Raw genomic sequence first — 19,336 nt, forward strand, 5'->3', positions numbered from 1 at the left:
TCACTGTGAACCACCCAACAGAGCCTGGCCCCCTCCACTTGACCCCCACCCCTCAGCTATTGAGAGACATTGATCAGATCCCTCTCAGTCTTCTCTTCTCCAGACTAAACAGCCCCAGGGCTCTCAGTCTCTCTTCACAGGGGAGATGCTCAAGTCCCCTAAGCATCCTCCTGGCTCACTGTTGGATTCTCTCCAGCAGGTCTCTCTCTCTTGAACTGGGGAGGCCCAAACTGGACACAGGATTGCAGTTGTGGTCTCAGCAGGGCAGAGCAGAGGGGGAAAAGACCCTCCCTAGCCCTGCTGAACTGGCTACTTTTCCCAGATTGCAAAGGATGTTCTGCATGACTTCAAGAAAAAGCCAAATTGTTGTTTTGCTCAGCACTTTGCAGGGATTTTTGAACAAGTAAGTGTTTTCCTGTAAAGTACAAGGAACTTCCACCCCCTCCTCTTTGCCCCCACTCTGGTTTGTGAACTGGCTTCCAATTTCAAACACTGAACAGCAGAACTCTTTGGTGGTTTATGTTTTGGGCAGGATTCACAGGTTGCAAACTTTCTGTGATGCATTTTATGGCAGGGAGGGCTCTTTCCAGAAACGTTAGACTGTGTGTTGCTGTTTGGTGATTAGGACATGTGGTAACTTCACTACAAGAACTAGGCCCTGCCAGATTCCACAGTACATTCCTCCTTTGTCATCCAGACAGAGGAAAATCAGAAACATCTGCCCTTTTTTTTTTTTCCTTTTAATTCATTGAAAAAAAAAATCATAAGCAGGAACTAGCACAGGTAGCAGAAGCTGATGCATGAGAGTGAAATAAAAAGAGGCTGTGGAAGTGTATTCTGGAGGTTGTTAATAAAAAAAAGACAAATGACTGAGCATTATTTGATAGTAATTGATGTTGACTATTCTGCATCTCTTTAGGAGTTATTGCTGCTCATCTTGTGACCATGTGTCTGTGTGGAAGTTTATTATCAGCTTCCAGGCTCTGAAATCAGTTGCAATTTTTCACCTTTGTTGATGCTCACAGCTGTGCCTTGAAGTATTCACTCAAATTTTGTATTTTATAGAATCCTGTCATGGCTCTAGGTTGGAAGGGAACTCAGAGATCATCTCCTCCAACCTCCCCATCATGGCAGGGCCTCTCAATGAGACTTGGTGGCTCAAGGCTTCATCCAGCCTGGCTTTGAACACCCCCAGGGAGGAGACAGCCACAACCTCCCTGGCCAGCCTGTGCCAGAGTCTTACCACTTCTTCCTCAGCTCCACTCTAACCCTGCTCTGCCTCATCTTCAAACCATTCCCCCTTGGCCTGTCTCTAGACCCCCTGATGAGAAGTCCCTCTGCAGCCTTCCTGCAGGATCCCTTCAGCTATTGTCAGGCAGCTCTGAGGTCCCACTTGGACTCTTCTCCAGGCTGAACACCCCCAGCTCTCTCAGCCTGTCCTCATAGCAGAGAGGCTCCAGCCCTTGGATCATCTTTGTGGCCACTTTTTATATGCCCTGCCCTCCTTCTAAGACGTTCTTAGGTCCCCTCTACTTATGCATAGAGACTGCCTGAGCTGGCATGCCATTTCCTTTGCTCTTATGGCAATTTGAGTTGCCAGAACAGGCAAATTGAAACCAAGCAGCTGTAACAGTTTCATGAAGATTCAACAAGAAGAGGAGAGTGTCCAGAGCAGGGCAGCTTGCTTTTAGGAGCACCATCAATGCACCCTTTATTGTGTGGGAACAGTTGCACTTTTGTTTTGGTGCTGCAGTGTGTTTTGGAAGCTGAGTGAATAAGAGACCATTGATGCTTTTTTTCCCCCCCACTTTTTCCCCCCAAATCTCACATGCCCTTTGCCTGGCACATCTCTCTCTGAAGTGCAAAGAGAGTGAGGCTTTGCTCTTTACATGTTCAAGGAGCAGTGAGTGCTGACAGTGTGGGTCCTGATTCTCCCCTGAGACTCAGCAAAGGAGGCTGTTCCCTGGAGCAGCACCCTTGGGTTCCCAAGCCCGTAACAAGTGGACACATGCTGAGGAAGGATGAGGTAATTTCCAGCTGAGGGGTGGCAAGTGCTGGGAGAGTGGCAGTGGCAGGAAGGCTGCTGGTGGGAACAGGCTCCTCACAGGTTGTTGCCACAGTTGTGCTTAGTAGACATCTGAGGTAGGTCCCATGGAGAGACAGGGAAGGGGAGGTGGAGGAGCAGAGTGAATTTCTGGCAAAGCCTCTTCTGCTTGTTGCTGTCTTTTTCATGTTGGTTGCCACAGCCCAGGCTTCCTGACAGATGCTTAGTGCTTCTCTCCTGTAAGCTGGTAAGACATTTCTGAGCAAAACCATTCAGTGCTACTTTCAGGAAGGCTCTCAGCAGCATGCAAGCTCTGCTGGCAAGGGACCTGAGCTCTGAGCCAGGTAGATCATCAGGAGGAAAAAAAGCAGTGGGGCTTAACATGTCCATCCAAAAATGTGCTTGCTGCTGCTTCTTGCTGGAGCACCTCTGCTCTGGAGACAGACTGAGAGAGTTGGGGTTGTGCAGTCTGGAGAAGAGGAGGCTCCAAGGAGAGCTCCTTGTGGCCTTCCAGGATCTGAAGGGGGCTACAAGGGGGCTGGGGAGGGACTTTTTTAGGGTGTCAGGGAGTGATAGGACTGGGGGGAATGGATCCAAGCTAGAGGAGGGAAGATTTAGATTAGATGTTAGGAAGAAGTTGCTGCCCATGAGGGTGGTGAGACACTGGCACAGGTTGTCCAAGGAGGTGGTGGAAGCCTCATCCCTGGAGGTTTTTGCAGCCAGGCTGGATGTGGCTGTGAGCAACCTGCTGTAGTGTGAGGAGACTTGCTGGAGGGAATCCAACAGAGAGCCAGGAGCATGCCTAGGGGACTTGAGCAGCTCCCCTGTGAAGAGAAACTGAGAGCCCTGGGGCTGTTTAGTGTGGAGAAGAGAAGACTGAGAGGGGATCTGATCAATGTCTGTCAATAGCTGAGGGCTGGGGGTCAAGTGGAGGGGGCCAGGCTCTGTTGGGTGGTTCACAGTGATAAGACAAGGAACAACAGGGACAAGCTTGACCATAGAAGATTTCAGCTCAACATGAGGAGAAACTTCTTTCCAGTGAGGGTGACAGAGCCCTGGAGCAGGCTGCCCAGAGGAGTTGTGGAGTCTCCTTCTCTGGAGCCTTTCCAAACCCACCTGGATGCATTCCTGTGTGGACTACAGGTCCTAAGTAATGCTGCTCTGGCAGGGGGGTTGGACCTGATGATGTCATGAGGTCCCTTCCAACCTCTGATATACTGTGAGGCTGTGAGACCGTGAGCCTCTGATGTGTCCAGGGCAGGGAGCAGGATTTGCATTCAGCAAAAAAGCTTGAGCTGGTGAGCTCTTATTTTATTCCTCTTTTCCTTGGAGCTGCCTGAGAAGGATGATTTATTTGCAAATTAATTACTTCAACCCCAGGGTTTGAGTTACACAGAACATGGATGCTCTTGACCCCATCTCTGCAGCTGTTGAAGCAGCAGCGTGGGTGTGGTGGCCTGGTGGCTGGCCAGGATGATCAGTTCAAGGGGGTGGATAAAATAACATTTACACTCACAGTAACTGTTGAAAAATGCAACCTGAGTTCTGCCAAATCCTTCAAGTTTCAGTTTGGGAACCCAGCTCAGTTAGGGCTGCCAAGACTCAACTCTTCTCACCCCAGTTCTGTTGCAAGTTATCTCCTCCTGCCATAGTCTCATCATGGAGCATGGGGGTCCAGCAGCATTGCCCTGCAAGTGGTCATGATGGGACACACTCCCAGCTGACAGCACTGCCTAAGCAAGCAGTGACCAAGCCTGGCAGGTGAGACTCAGCATGGAAGGGGAATGCAACCCCAAGGGAAGTGTTCCACTTCCACCTCTGTGTGTATCTGCTGCAGCAAATGCTCCCAAGCCAACAAATGCCTGTGTTTACATCCTCGGGGGAGCATGTGGCAGGAAAGTTGGAGGCTTAGAAAGTGGTGCTTGTCCTTCTGAGCCCCTCATGGGGCTTGGAAGCTGGTGTTTGCCCTTCTGAGCCCTTCACGGGGCTTGGCAGGTGGCGTTTGCCCTTCATGGAGCACTGGAACAGGCTGCCCAGAGAGGTTGTGGAGTCTCCTTCTCTGGAGCCTTTCCAGCCCCATCTGGATGTGTTCCTGTGTGACCTGTGCTGGATTCTCTGGTCCTGCTCTGGCAGGGGGGTTGGACTGGATGATCTTTGGAGGTTCCTTCCAACCCCTAATATCCTGTGAGCCTGTGATCCTGTGAGCTGGAATTGCAGAAGTGCTCCCAGCTGAGGGCCATGGGTACCAAGCATCTTGTCTATAAGACACAGAATGGTATCTTGAGCCCTCAAAGATGCTTTATAAACGGGGGCAGTTGTTGGCTGTGTGGCAGCTCCCTGTGTGAGGACACAGGCTGGCCCTTCTCCATGGCTGATCCTGCACAGGCTGCCACATGCAGAGCCTTCTGCTGTCAGTGGCATGCTGTGAGCTGTGCTTACCTGTGTAGGTTGATGGATTACAGTCTCTCCTCAGAGGAAAGAACCCTAGCAGAGTGGTTCTTGGTCTGCTGATGCAAAGAGAAGTGTTCTAAAGAGCTTGCAGCCTCTGCTGGTTGAAGACCCACGATCACACTGAGTTTCTCTGTGGTGCCAGGTAACCATCACTATCCTCAGAAACATTGCATGTAGACTTGCTGACCAGATAACTTTGCACTTAATTTTATTCTAAATTACATTTCCATTGTCAGGAGGATATTCTTGTGGCCAGGAAGGCTAATGGCATCCCGGGGTTTAGTAGGAGGGCTGCAGTTAGTAGGTTGAGAGAGATTCTCCACCCCCTCTACTCTGCTCTGGTGAAGCCACATCTGGAATATTGTGTCCAGTTCTGGGACCCTCAGGTCAAGAAGGACCTCAGGGAACTGCTTGAAAGAGTCCAGTGCAGACCCACAGAGATGCTGCAGGCAGTAGAACATCTCCCTGTGAGGCCAGGCTGAGGGAGCTGGGGCTTGGAGCTTGGAGCAGAGGAGCCTGAAGGCTGCCTGCATTGCTGGTGATGAAGACATGCAGGGCAGTGTCAGGAGGATGGAGCCAGGCTCTGCCCAGGAATGTCCAAGGACAGGACAAGGGGCAAGCTGGAGCAGAGGAGGTTCCACAGAAACATAAGGAAAAACTTTTTCAGTGTGAGGCTGCCAGAGCCCTGGAGCAGGCTGCCCAGAGAGGTTGTGGAGTCTCCTTCTCTGGAGACATTCCAAACCCACCTGGATGTGTTCCTGTGTGACCTGCCCTGGGTGCTCCTGCTCTGGCAGGGGGGTTGGACTGGATGACCCCTAACATTCTGTATGATTCTCAGCAAGCTCAGGGGCAGTGAAAGCCATTGGCTGTAGCAAGGAGTAAACAAGGAAATCTCTCAGAACAGATCTAGATTTTTTGTCCTTTGAAAGTTCTGAAACTCTGCATATTTCATGAAGAATTCAGGTATTTACTTCAAAAAAACCAAAAAGGATTATAAAAATCTTCATCACTTTTAAATATTTGAATATTTATTTTTTCTTTCTTGCAAGTTTTTATTGAAGCCTTGACCAGCTTCAATGCTTCCAACCCTGAAACTTCAAGTCAGCATCAGCCCAGCTTTTAGGGAATCATGCAGCCAAAAATCTGGAAGGCATTGAACAAACTGCACCCCAAACTTCAGCATTTGGAAGTCTGTTGAAGGAAACAGGAGGCTGTCCAAATTGTTTAGACATTCAAATGAGTGAAAAACTAATTGTGAGGAAATTTTCCTATCTCCAGTCACTAAACAATCCCCAAAATGTGCTTAAGGCATCATTGGAAGTGAGCATCTGGGGGTGTGTTGTTTTAATTAGGAGAAGGCAGTTTCAAAGGCAGCTCTTGAACCCCATCCAAGAGTTTCAGCACACACAGAGTGTTTCCAAAACACATTTTCAAGTATTTGAGCTTCAGCTCTGATTGGAAACACTGCAGTTGGATGAGCTGTTCTAGTCTGGGGCTAGCAAATAAGTCTAGAACTTGCTGGATCTCTCCTAGCAGAAGAATCATCACCCACTTGCTTTTCATGTTGCCTGGATGTGTCCAGGCTCTCTTGCAATCTGTGCCTCCACCACAACAAGCACTGCAGTCCCCTCCTGGGAACATGGAAGGATCTTTCAGTTGCAATAACAACATTAAAGTGAGGGCTGCCCTGCTGGAAAGCAGCTCCACAGAGAAAGACCTTGGAGTGCTGGTGGACAGCAAGTTCTGCATGGGACAGCAATGTGCCCTTGGGACCAAGAGAGCCAATGGGATCCTGGGGGTCAGCAAGCAAAGTGTGGCCAGCAGGGCTGGGGAGGTTCTGCTGCCCCTCTGCTCTGCCCTGATGAGACCACAGCTGCAATCCTGTGTCCAATCTGGGGCTCCCCAGTTCAAGAGAGACAGAGGCCTGCTGGAGAGAGTCCAAGGGAGAGCCAGGAGGATGCTTAGGGGACTTAAGCATCTCCCCTGTGAAGAGAGACTGAGAGCCCTGGGGCTGTTTAGTCTGGGGAAGAGAAGGCTGAGAGGGGATCTGATCAATGTCTATCAATAGCTGAGGGGTGGGGGTCAAGGGGAGGGGGCCAGGCTCTTTTCAGTGGTGTGCAGTAATAAGATAAGGAACAACAGGTTCAAGCTTGATCATAGAAGATTTCAGCTCAACAGAAGGAGAAACTTCTTTCCAGTGAGGGTGACAGAGCCCTGGAGCAGGCTGCCCAGGGAGGTTGTGGAGTCTCCTTGTCTGCAGCCTTTCCAACCCCACCTGGATGCATTCCTGTGCAGACTCCCCTGGGTGACGCTGCTCTGGCAGGGGGGGTTGGACCTGATGATGTCTTGAGGTCCCTTCCAACCCCTGATACATTGTGATACTGTGATTTTTGGGTGGAAAACCTTCCTTGAGGCTATAAAAAAGGTCAGCTCCCCCAAAGGTAAATTTTCACAGCAGATTGCAAGAGTTCTGATTTATCACCCCTGCTGAACTTTAATGGGGACAGAGTGCTTGGGGTTTGCATGGAGTCAAAATGTTTGATCCCCATCCAGCTTATGGGCCTGGTTTATTTTGCAGTTTCCCAATGTGCAACAGCTGTATAAGATCAAACCACTCTGTACATGGATACAGGACAGCATGAAAATGTCACCTTTGGGGCATACATTGCCCATGGATTTCGTTTCATTTCACTTCATCTTTCCATCCAGATGCATTTTTGCAGTTGTTAAGAGGACCTGAGAGCTCCTGGACATGAAATGTTATGTTTAATTCCACCTGGAGTACTGTGTCCAGTTCTGGAGCCCCTATTACAGGAAAGGTTGGGAGTTGCTGGAAGGTGTCCAGGGAAGGGCCATGAGGATGAGCAGAGGGCTGGAGCTGCTCTGCTATGAGGACAGGCTGAGAGAGTTGGGGTTGTGCAGTCTGGAGAGGAGAAGGCTCTGAGGAGACCTTCTTGTGGCCTTCCAGGATCTGAAGGGGGCTCCAAGAAAGCTGGGGAGGGACTTTTGAGGGTGTCAGGGAGTGATAGGACTAGGAGGAATGGATCCAAGCTAGAGGAGAAGAGTCAGATTGGATGTTAGGAAGAAGTTCTTCCCCGTGAGGGTGGTGAGACACTGGCACAGGTTGCCCAGGGAGGTGGTGGAAGCCTCATCCCTGGAGGTTTTTGCAGCCAGGCTGGATGTGGCTGTGAGCAACCTGCTGTAGTGGCAGGGGGTTGGAACTGGATAATGCTTGAGGTCCCTTCCAACCCTGACAATTCTGTGATTCTGAGTTATTCCATTCTCTGCTTAGGCTGAAGCATTTTGTGCAGTTTAGAGAAAGCCAGAGATACTGCCACAAAACTGGCTTTGTGTGGTTGGGCTTTTTTGTTTTGGAAACTTTTAAACTTCTTTTTTCCTTCCTGTGCTCTTCTCCTGCCTTTAGAAGTCTAAAATATCTTGACATCTTCAACTAAAACAATACTGCACAAATTAACAAAGTGTTCACAATATACTGGGCCAGATGTCTGTTGGTTTTCAGAAGCTCTGTGTTTGCCCAACCATGTAGAGATTTTTTTTTTTCTGGAGGTCTAAAAAGCTTCTCAGGTGTAGATGTCACTATGGATAGGTGCAGGGCCCAGTACCTGAAGGGGACTGCAAGAAGGCTGCAGAGGGACTGTTTGCAAAGGCCTGCAGGGATAGGATGAGGGGCGATGGTTTGGAATTAGAGCAGAGCAGATTTAGATTGGATGTTGGGAACAAGTTCTGCACCATGAGGGTGGTGGAACACTGGAACAGGTTGCCCAGGGAGGTGGTTGGGGCCCCATCCCTGGAGATATTCAAGGAGAGGCTCAGCAGGGCTCTGGGCAACCTGATCTAGTTGAGGATGTCCCTGCTGAGTGCAGAGGGGTTGGACTGGATGGGCTTTGGAGGTCCCTTGCAAGCCAGACCATTCTATGATCCTATGGGAGCATGGCAGGCACCTTAGTTTCACATCTTTATTTACAATCATTGTTGTGAAAAATCTGCTAAAACAGCTGCTGGCTGAGCCACCAGAGCCTTTCTTCTAGGCAGGAGATGGTGATGCCTTCTGCTTTTCTTGGCAGCTCTAAAAGTCCCTGGAGATCACATGATGTCTCTGTGTTCACTCTGCTGCACACTCACAGCTGGGCTCTTTCAGTCCAGGCTTGCTTTATCCCCTGAAGGCATTGTGATGATGTCTGTGTCACTCCATCACCAAGTCGATGGCTTTAGATACACACACACACATGAAAAAAGCCTGAGCAGCCAGGCCCAGTGTTGGAGGTCTGGAGGTGGGTACTGGTGGGAGCTGAAGGAGGGAGGGAGTTGTCTGAATCACAGAATTGCACCATGGCCTGGGTTGGGAGGGACCTCCAAAGATCATCCACTCCAACCCCTCTGCAGTCAGCAGGGTCATCCTCAACTAGATCAGGCTGCCCAGAGCCCTGTGGAGCCTCACTTTGAATATCTCCGGGGATGGGGCCCCAGCCACCTCCCTGGGCAACCTGTTCCAGTGTTCCACCAGCCTGAGCTGCAAGGGAAGCTGGAGACAGAGCTGAGTCACAGGACTGTGAGCAAGCCGCCTCCGACTTTCACAGACATTCTGTCCCAGCAGGGCAGCAGAGCTGTGCAAAGCCTCCTTGGCTGGCTGGGGAGCCTTGCTGGCTGGAAAGCAGAAGACATTTCTGGTTAATCTCACTCTGGCTGACAAGAGCACTACTGTAAAGCCTTCTTGTAGCTGTAACCAAGTCCTTGCACCCCGCAGAGGGAAGATCTGATCTCTGGTGGGCTAGGTTTCACAGAATCACCGAATCATTGTCAGGCTTGGAAGGGACCTCAAGGATCATCCAGTTCCAACCCCCCTTCCATGAGGCAGGAACACTTCCCACTACATCAGGTTGCCCAGAACCACATCCAGCCTGGCCTTAAAAACATTCTTCTATTGGTGTCTTCTGTGTGTGTGTGAAAAGTCAGAAAGGTTTTGCTTAGTTTCTCACTGCAGTGCCTGGGAGTTACCTGACACTTTTTAAGAGCTACTCAAACTCTCATCTGACTGAAAGAGGGGAGGAGAAAAGCCTGTTTCCTATTTCACTGCACACAATATTGTGTTTAACCTTCCTTAGATTAAAAAAAAAAAAAAAAGATAGATAAAAAAAGATCTTTGTTTTAATGTGGAATGAGTCTAACAGGGGAATTATTTAGGTTTCCAAATTTACTAAGTCTTCTTCCTGAGTGGGTAACTGTTCCCATATTTGTAAACAGGAGGAAAGAGGAAATTGCCAAACATCAGCCTGGACATTAATGGTTGTTTTCTATTTGTTTCCCCCCCGCCCCCCTTGTTCCAGTTGTAATGAAGGTTTCTCAAGGCACACTGTTGTGCAGCTTTCTTCTGAACTGCTGTGTAAAGAAGAGCAAGGTTGGGATCACTTGCAGGGAGTCAGTGTGGTTTGCATTACAAAGCACTTTTGTATCATACAGCTCTGGGCCAGGTCTTCACCTCTATCATTAAACATGAAGGGGGCAGAAACTCATCTGCTCTATGCTGGCTTAGCTCCAGGGATTTCACTGCTCTGAAGAAGTTAAAGCTTTCACCCTCTGCAATAAGATTCCTCCTGATGAGATTTGTTTTCCTTTGGTGATGTAAATAATCCCTGAAAAAAAAAATAATTGTATTGCTTCAGCCTTGGTTAACTCATGGAAGAAGTGAGGTGTGAGGCAAACTGCAAAAGCAAACATTGCTCTAGCTGCAGGAGCCTGCAAGAGGCAGGACAGAAGTGAGTTGTGTGGCTCTCTGCCTGGGCTTTGCCCACCTGGCTGGGGTAGCTCTAAGCTAAATTAAACATCTGCTTATAGAACATGCAGGCAATTTAATCTTAGCTCAAGCCCTCTCCTCTCTGCCACCTCCCAGGAGCCCATAGGCAGGTTTCTGGTAAGCCTGGAGCTGTGGCACAGCCCTTGAGGCACCGTGGCACTGGCTCTGCCTGGCTCCTGGTCACCCTGTCAGAGGTGCTGCTGCTGGCTGGGCATGATGAGGACTGAGCCAGTGACAGGTGCAGCAGTGGTGGTACTCAGATCCTAGTGCAGCAGCAGCACTCCTTTTCTATATGGAAATGACATTGTCAGCTCATAGAATGGTCTGAGCTGGAAGGGACCTCCAAAGCTCATCCAGTCCAGCCCCCTCTGCAGTCAGCAGGGACATCCTCCACTAGATAGAATCATAGAATTGTTAGGCTTGGAAGGGACCTCAAGGATCATCCAGTTCCAACCCCCCTGCCATGGGCAGGGACACCTCACACTACAGCAGGTTGCTCACAGCCACATCCAGCCTGGCTGCAAAAACCTCCAGGGATGAGGCTTCCACCACCTCCCTGGGCAACCTGTTCCAGTCTCTCACCACCCTCATGAGGAAGAATTTCTTCCTAGCATCCAATCTGAATCTCCCCACTTCTCGTTTTGTCCATTCCCCCTAAATCATTCCTAGATCAGGATGCCCAGAGTCCTGTTGAGCCTCACCTCAAATATCTCCATTTCTTTGCTTCCTGCTGGGCAAGAAGGAAGGATGGAAGATTTACTTTTAAAGATTTTAAAAAGAAAAGGTAGCTGGGAAATGAGATAAAAAATAAAAAGGGAAAGAGGCAAGTGACAAGGGAAGAGGGAAGGGGAAGGGGAAAGGGGGAAAAGGGAAGGGAAAAGGGGAAGAGAGAAAAGGGGAAGAGGGAAAAGGGAAAGGGGAAGGGAAAAGAGAAAGAAAAAGCAAAAAATAAAAAGAAAAGGAAAAGAAAAAGAAAAAAGAAAGAGAAAGAGGAAAATACAAAAAAGAAAAAGAAAAAAAAAAAGAGGAGATGTTTTTCCTTCTTGGGCTCTAATTTATCTGAAAGCCACTCAAGCTTCCCTTCTTCAGAGCCTAGGCCCTGTCCTCCTGCATCCCAAAGCAGTGCTGGTACAGAGCTTGGATGCAGCAAGGCTTGCAGCAGAGTTTGCTTTCTGCCAGCCCACCAAATGCAAAAAAATTGTAGAATTAAGAAGGTTGAAAGAGAGAAGGCAGGCCATGAGTGATGCTGGTGGGCATGCTTGTGAATGAGACTTCTGGCTGCTGCCTCCCTTGCTGTACCTTTCCCTTTATCTTGCCCTCCTAAGATGGAGAGATGCCACCTACAAGCTCTGTGCAGGCTTCAGTCACCACCCCATATGGCAGCATTCAGCACTCAAGGGCTGCTTCCCTTGCTTCTGAGAGGATTTTAAATTGACACATAGATTTTTTAATTTTTTTTTTTTATTTTGATGCTGGGTCTGCTTTTCAAAACCACCCAAATGTGGAAGCTATTGACTAGATAAGCTGGAATCTGTTTGCAGTTGATGGAAGGCATGAATTGAAAGGATTTGGTTTCCTTCCTTTCATTACTAAGCTCTTTTAGATAAAGCAATATCGCCTTAAAAGCTCTTTAAGTAAATAACCAAATAAGATATTTTAAATGCAGGGCTTCATAAAAGGTCTTGTGAGAGTCTCTCTTTCTTTCCTTTCAATCAATCCTGGGGAGTTCACCACAAGTGTCACCTGTTTGATGTCACTTGCCTGAAGAACAAGGCACAAATGTTCAAGCTCCAGCTCAGCCACTTCTCTCCCATACTCATGTGCAAAGCTGCAGCTGCACTGGGAGTCCACAGACAAAACCAGTGTAGGAGCACACTTTGGCTCACAGAACCTGGCAGTTCCCACAAAATCATAGAATTGTCAGGATTGGAAGGGACTTCAAGGCTCAGCCAGTTCCAACCCCCTGCCATGGGCAGGGACACCTCACACTACAGCAGGTTGCTCAGAGCCACATCCAGCCTGGCTGCAAAAACCTCCAGGGATGAGGCTTCCACCACCTCCCTGGGCAACCTGTGCCAGTGTCTCACCACCCTCATGGGGAAGAACTTCTTCCTAATGTCTAATCTAAATCTCCCCTCCTCTAGCTTGGATCCATTCCCCCCAGTCCTATCACTCCCTGACACCCTAAAAAGTCCCTCCTCAGCTTCCTTGCAGCCCCCTTCAGATCTTGGAAGGCCACAAGAAGGTCTCCCTGGAGCCTTCTCTTCTCCAGAATGCACAACCCCAACTCTCTCAGCCTGTCCTCACAGGAGAGGTGCTCCAGCTTTCTGCATTCTTGTGTGACTTCATCCATGGTTTTAGGAACATTTTTTTAATGGCTTACTTATTTGAGGGACTTCAGAACTAACAATGGTGACATTATCCCAGAGAATTCACTGCCTTTTTCTGCACGACAAATGGACTCAATGGATTTTTATTTCAGCTCAAGCTGGCTTTAAATTCTGAGCAAATATTTGGGGAATGCTGAGTTGAAATGTTGGTTGTCACCAATTAGAAATGCATAATGCTGTTTCTGGTCTTATTTTGGGTGAGCTGATCCTTAAGCCAAGGACAGGCTTGCAGGTCTCTGGCTGTCCTGGTGCTGGCACACAGTGATTGGTAGTTTCCTGACATTGCCATGGCCGTGGCACCATCAGCTGAGCCTAGCCTGTGAAATCCTTTCACCACTATTGCTGTGTGAAGAAGTGTTCTACTGGAGGTGCCAGCTCCAAGGTTCTTCCATTAATGGGGCCTCTTCTTCCTCTTCTTCAAAGCAGGGTAAGTTCTTCTGCTAAGAGCAGGATTTACAGCTGTGTATACACCAGAGCTGCCACTGCACAAGAGCCCTCCACAGTGCTCACCCTGAATTCAGAAAAGTCCCTCCCCAGCTTTCTTGTAGCCCCCTTCAGATACTGGAAGGCCACAAGAAGGTCCCCTCAGAGCCTTCTCCTCTCCAGACTGAATAGCCCCAACTCTGGTTCTGCATAGACAGAAGGGGAGACTACTCTGAGGAGCTGACTCAAATACTGCATGCTACAGACTGGTGCTACTGGCTGGCTGAGCCCTGTGTGCCATTTACCCTCTGTGTGCAAGCCTTTGTTGCAAAAGTTATTGAAATGTCCTTGCAAGCAGCCAGCTAACTCCATTTAAGTACTTGCTAATGGCCAGAGAACAAGCAGAGTACAAACTAAAGCTTCAATCTTCAACTGCTGTTTGGCCAATAATTAGACTGAGGGCTTGGTAAGCAGTGACCTGCTCCTACAGCCTGCCTGAGAACTTGGATATTTTCCCCCTGACAAAGCTGCTGTTGATCTGGGGCTGCCATCACAGAGCTGTGCTTGCATCCATTGACTGCAACCCCCAGGGGGAGGAGACCTGCAGTGGATGCCAGGTGTAGAAAATCCTTCATTTACTTCTTCCATCAGTTCCCTCTGCTGTGTCCAATTAGCAGAAGCCTTTACCAGCTGCAACTGTAGCTCCTTGATAAAGCCTTTTACAGAAGTGGCTTCTGTTTGGTCCTGCTTTGCAGGTTAGGTGCTTTGGAAGCTTTAGGTAGAAGTTTCTGCAAGTGAGCAGGAAGGAGCTGCTGTGTCCTGGAAGCTCTGGGTGAGCTGAGCCTGGCCAGGTAGGTGAAAGCAGTGTGCCTGTTTTTTGGGTGTGTAACCAACCTAGTGCTGCTTTGCTTGGTGGCTAATTCCAGCCTTGGAAGATGTAATCAAGTGTTTTGTGTCTGCCTCTGAAGGGAGCTGGAGCCAGTGCAGAGGAGGGCTGGGAAGGGCCTGGAGAACAAATCTTATGAGGAGCAACTGAGGGAGCTGGGGATGGTTAGCTTGAAACAGAGGAGGCTGAGGGGAGACCTCCTGGCTGTCTACAACTACCTGAAAGGACATTGTGGAGAGGTTGCTGCTGGTCTCTTCTCACAGCTAATCAGTGACAGAACAAGAGGGAATGGCCTCAAGGTGTGACTGGGTAGGTTTAGACTGGATGGTAGGAAAAAAAATTTCCCAGCAAGAGTGGTCAGGGATTGGAATGTGCTGGACAGGGAGGTGGTGGTGTCTGAAGGTGGTTTAGATGTGGTGCTTGGGGCTATGGTTTAAGGGTGAACTTCGTCGAGGAGGATTAATGATTGGCCTTGCTGATCCTGAGGGGCTTTTCAGCCTGAATGTTTCTGTGATTTCTGAGCTAAGTACCTGGACTTTCTGGTTCAATGTGGTACAGTAGGAGCTAGCAGTGTGTAGCATAGATCCTTCTAGAATATGTCTGATTCCAGGCTTGGAAGATATAAAGCAGGAGTTTTGTGTCTGCCTTTGAAGGGAGCTGAGTAGCTGAGCTGCCTGGTTCAATGTGGTACAGTAGGAGCTGGCAGTGGGTAGCACAGATCCTTCTAGAATATGTCTGATTCCAGGCTTGGAAGATGTAAGTCAAGAGTTTTGTGTCTGCCTTTGAAGGGAGCTGAGTAGCTGAGCTGCCTGGTTCAATGTGGTACAGTAGGAGCTGGCAGTGGGTAGCATAGATCCTTCTAGAATATGTCTGATTCCAGGCTTGGAAGATGTAAGTCAAGAGTTTTGTGTCTGCCTTTGAAGGGAGCTGAGTAGCTGAGCTGCCTGGTTCAACGTGGTACAGTAGGAGCTTGCAGTGGGTAGCACAGATCCTTCTAGAAGACATCTGACCTGCTTTCCTGGCTGCCTTATTTGCTTTCTGCCTATGATCAGTAAAGACTGCTTAAAATGTGAGAGGTCTGCCTCTTCAAAGCTGCTACTGAGAGCTGGCAGAGCTGGTATTAGTTGACATGGAGGAAGGGGTTGCTGTTGGTAATCCCCTGGTTCACCAGTTGTAAATACATGTAAATATTGTCTATTTTGTACATATTCATTGCATTCCTAGATTGTAGTTGTGCTTGGAAATAGAGCTTCATTTGCTTTCACCTTAGCTGCTCTGGCAGTTTTATGTTTGGGGGGGTGGGGGAATTTCAACCCACCACAGTGTGTGTGTGTGTGTGTAGGCACACAGCAACAAACATCAGCCACCCCTAAAAAAAAAAGTGAGAAAAGGTGCAGCTGTGGTTGAGGGATTATTAGTTCAAGGCTCCAGTGGTTGGCATGGACATCCTGTGTGCTGCTAACTGTCTGTGTTGTGGTCAGCTCAGGCACTTTCCATGTGACAAGGCTCTTATTTGTAGAGCAAGACTTGATTTTGCTGCTTTTTTTTGGTTTTTTCCTCTTTTTTTTCTTCTTAACCATATCTTTGCACATTGTTTGCATGTTGTGGTTGCTCAGAGTCAATTCCTTTTCTGTTAATACAGCTGTAACACAGATTTAATTAGATGAATGGATGCAGCACTGGCTGGGTTAAAGGGCCCAAAGAGTGGTGGTCAATGGAGTTAGATCCAGCTGGAGGCTGGTCACAAGTGGTGTTCCTCAGGGCTCAGTGCTGGGACCACTTCTGTTTAACATCTTTATTGATGACCTAGATGAAGACACAGAGTGTGTCAGCAGTAAGTGTGCAGATGACACAAGTCAGGTGGCAGTGTTGATCTGCACCAGGGCAGGGAGGCTCTGCAGAGGGACTTGGGTAGATTGGATCCATGGCCAACATTACCAGGAGGAGCTTCACCAAGGCCAAGTGCCAGGTCCTGCACTTGGGGCACAACAACCCCAAGCAGTGCTGCAGGCTTGGGGCAGTGTGGCTGGAAAGCTGCTGGCAGAAAGGGACCTGGGGCTGCTAGTGGACAAGCAGCTGAAGAGGAGCCAGCAGTGTGCCCAGGTGGCCAAGAAAGCCAAAGGCATCCTGGCTGGGATCAGCAGTGCTGTGTCCAGCAGGAGCAGGCAGGGGATTGTCCCCTGGCACTCAGCTCTGCTCAGGCCACACCTGGAGTGTTGTGTCCAGTTCTGGGCACCTCAATGCAAGAGAGATGTGGAGGTGCTGGAGCCAGGGCAGAGGAGGGCAAGGAAGCTGTGAAGGGCCTGGAGAAGAAATCTGATGAAGAGAGACTGAAGGAGCTGGGGATGGTTAGTTTGGAAAAGAGGAGGCTGAGGGGAGACCTCCTGGCTGTCTGCAACTACCTGAAAGGAGGTTGTGGAGAGGCTGCTGCTGGTCTCTTCTCACAGGTCATTAGTGACAGAACAAGAGGGAATGGCCTCAAGCTGGGACTGGGGAGGTTTAGACTGGACAGTAGGAAGAATTTTTTCATGGCAAGAGTGTTCAGGGATTGGAATGTGCTGGGCAGGGAGGTGGTGGAGTCCCCAAGCCTGGATGTGTTTGAAGGTGGTTTGGATGTGGTGCTTGGGGCTCTGGTTTAGGGGTGAGCCTTGTAGAGTAGGGTTCATGGTTGGACTTGGTGATCCTGAGGGGCTTGTCCAACCTGAGTGTTTCTGTGATTTTTAGGATAATCTAATGGCCTAGCCTGTGAAGAGCTTTGGGGAAAATAGGAAAGCAAAAGGAAAGAACTGTGAATTCTCAGGTTTCACAATTATTTCTTGTACTTGTGCCATCATTTGACTTGCAAAGTCAGTAATGCAACCTATGAGAAGGACAAGAACACTGTGCTTAGCTTCAGGACTCAATGAGCACAAGCAATTTGAGCAGGTCAGTCAGTGAAGTGTTTGTCTCTTGATATCTGAAGCCAAACTGTCTCAAATGGATTGCCTGTCAGTTTTGCTCAGATGCTGCCAGTTTCAAGTTGTTAGAGTGGGACCCTCCTTTCTAAGGCTTTTCTGTTCTGGGGACCTTGTTCCAGTGAAAATCTTGGAAGCAGGATGCCCTTTTCTCATCTGTAGAGCCAACTGTTCTGGAAGGAAATCTGCTTTGGAAAGCAAATATTTATGGAGATGAAAACATTTGGCCTCAGAGTGTCTGAGCTGGTTTCCAAATCCTTGTTTCAGATATGCTTAGGGATACAAATTCCCTTGGCTTAGCAGGTTGTAAAGATAGAATGTGCCTTTTAAACTGAAATTCAGCCATGGATCCAAGCTATTTGAGTGGTTTGCAAGATTGGAATGACCATTTTTCTGTAACTTCTTCCATGGTCTGTGCTTCAGGAGAGTAATTCCTCACCACTGTGGCTTCATAGAATGGTCTGGGTTGGAAGGGACCTCCAAAGCTCATCCACTCCAACCCCAACTGCAGTCAGCAGGGACATCCTCAAATGGATCAGGTGGCCCAAAGCCCTCTTGAGCCTCACCTTGAATATCTCCAGGGGTGGAGATATTTGGATGCTTAGTGCCACTTTAATCATGAAGTCTAAAGGGTTGTTATGATTTGTTTTTTGTTTTTTACCTAAAAGAGATCTCATTGGAGGAAAAAAAATGAATACAGGGATTAGCATCACCTAAAAGCAACCTGCTGCCCCAAAAGTCTTCAGCTGTCAGTGATTCTGAAAACACTGTAAACTAAAACCAGCACAAAAATATTAATATTAATTAAAAGGAATATTTATTTTAATGGAAATGTAATTAACTGCAGTTGTGATTGAATTAAACTTCATTAATTCAACCAATTAAACATTTGATTACACAGATTAATGTCCCACATAGGCTGCTTGATGACTGAAAGGCACAGTCTCTGTTGCAATAACTCAGGAGGTAATAACTCAGTAATCCAAGTGTGTTGGAATAGTTCTGCAGGTAGATGCATGGCTGTTAGGTCACACCTAGCAGGAGCATATTTTGCTGATGTAGAGCTTGCAGGTGCCTTGCTTTGGGGAACTGTTTTGTTACTCAGCTCTTTTCTTGAGCCACTCTCAAGGTCTCATCCAGCCTGGCCTTCCACACCCCCAGGCAGGAGGCAGCCACAACCTCCCTGGGCAGCCTGTGCCAGAGTCTCACCACCCTCCTACTGAAGAACTTCTTCCTCAGCTCCAGTCTAACCCTGCTCTGCCTCAGCTTCAAATCATTCCCCCTCAGCAGCATTTCCTTGGACATCAGGACCACTTTTTTAAATGCAAGGGTGACTGAGAACTGGTACAGGTTGCCCAGGGGGATGATGGAAGTAGAGTCTCCATCCTTGGAGCTATTCAAAAGCTGTGTGGGCATGGCCCTGCACAAGCAGCTCCAGGTGGCCTTGCTTGAGCAGGGTTGTCGAATCAAATGACCTCCAGAGGCCCCTTCCAACCTCTGGAGCTGGTCTGTGCCTGTTTGTGTTTAGCAAGACTTCTTAAAGACCTTCCCCTGTGTTTTCTTAAAGAACATCTGTCATTCCCATAAAAAGGAGCAACTGAAGGAAGGAAAATGCTTTTCTAGGAAGAGATGAGCCCTCAAGATGCTTCAGTCTGTTGATTTATCTTCTGCTGTTGCTTGGATTTCATTTGCTCAGGATTAGTGGCAGGCCTTCTAACGTGGAGGATTGTTCATGTAGAACTTGCTGCTGCTTTCCATCTAGCAGAGATGCTGGGCAGTTCCTAAAGCCTGGTGTAAGCTTCCTTCTACTGACATCCCTATTTTAGCAAGGCATGCCCTGTAGTTGATCTAGCTCAGCCATCCCCTTGGATGACTCACAGAAGTGAGTTTTTTCTGAATGGGAAATGAATGCAAAGCACCCAGACAATGTTGGCACTGCACAGTGTGTGGGGAAGAGCTCCAGCAGGACAGGAAACCAATCCATCTGGTGCTTTTCATCTTGGTCTGCAAATAATCTGCATGGTCTCATTGCCTGTGCCTGCTCCTACAAACTTGTTCATCCTCAAATCTTTATCCCAACTGGGTCAGGGCAATTTCACCATTATGAGCTGCAAAAGCAACTGGAAATGTCCTAGTGCCAAGGAATTTTCTAGATGTGATGAGTACTAGGTCCCTCCTCATCCCAGTACCAGGAGGAAGCAATAGATAGAATCATTGAATTGTCAGGGTTGGAAGGGACCTCAAGGCTCATCCAGTTCCAACCCCCCTGCCATGGGCAGGGACACCTCACACCAGATCAGGTTGCTCACAGCCACATCCAGCCTGGCTGCAAAAACCTCCAGGGATGAGGCTTCCACCACCTCCCTGGGCAACCTG

The sequence above is a fragment of the Indicator indicator genome, chromosome 8 (assembly GCF_027791375.1).
Source record: "Indicator indicator isolate 239-I01 chromosome 8, UM_Iind_1.1, whole genome shotgun sequence".
Classification (NCBI taxonomy): domain Eukaryota; kingdom Metazoa; phylum Chordata; class Aves; order Piciformes; family Indicatoridae; genus Indicator; species Indicator indicator.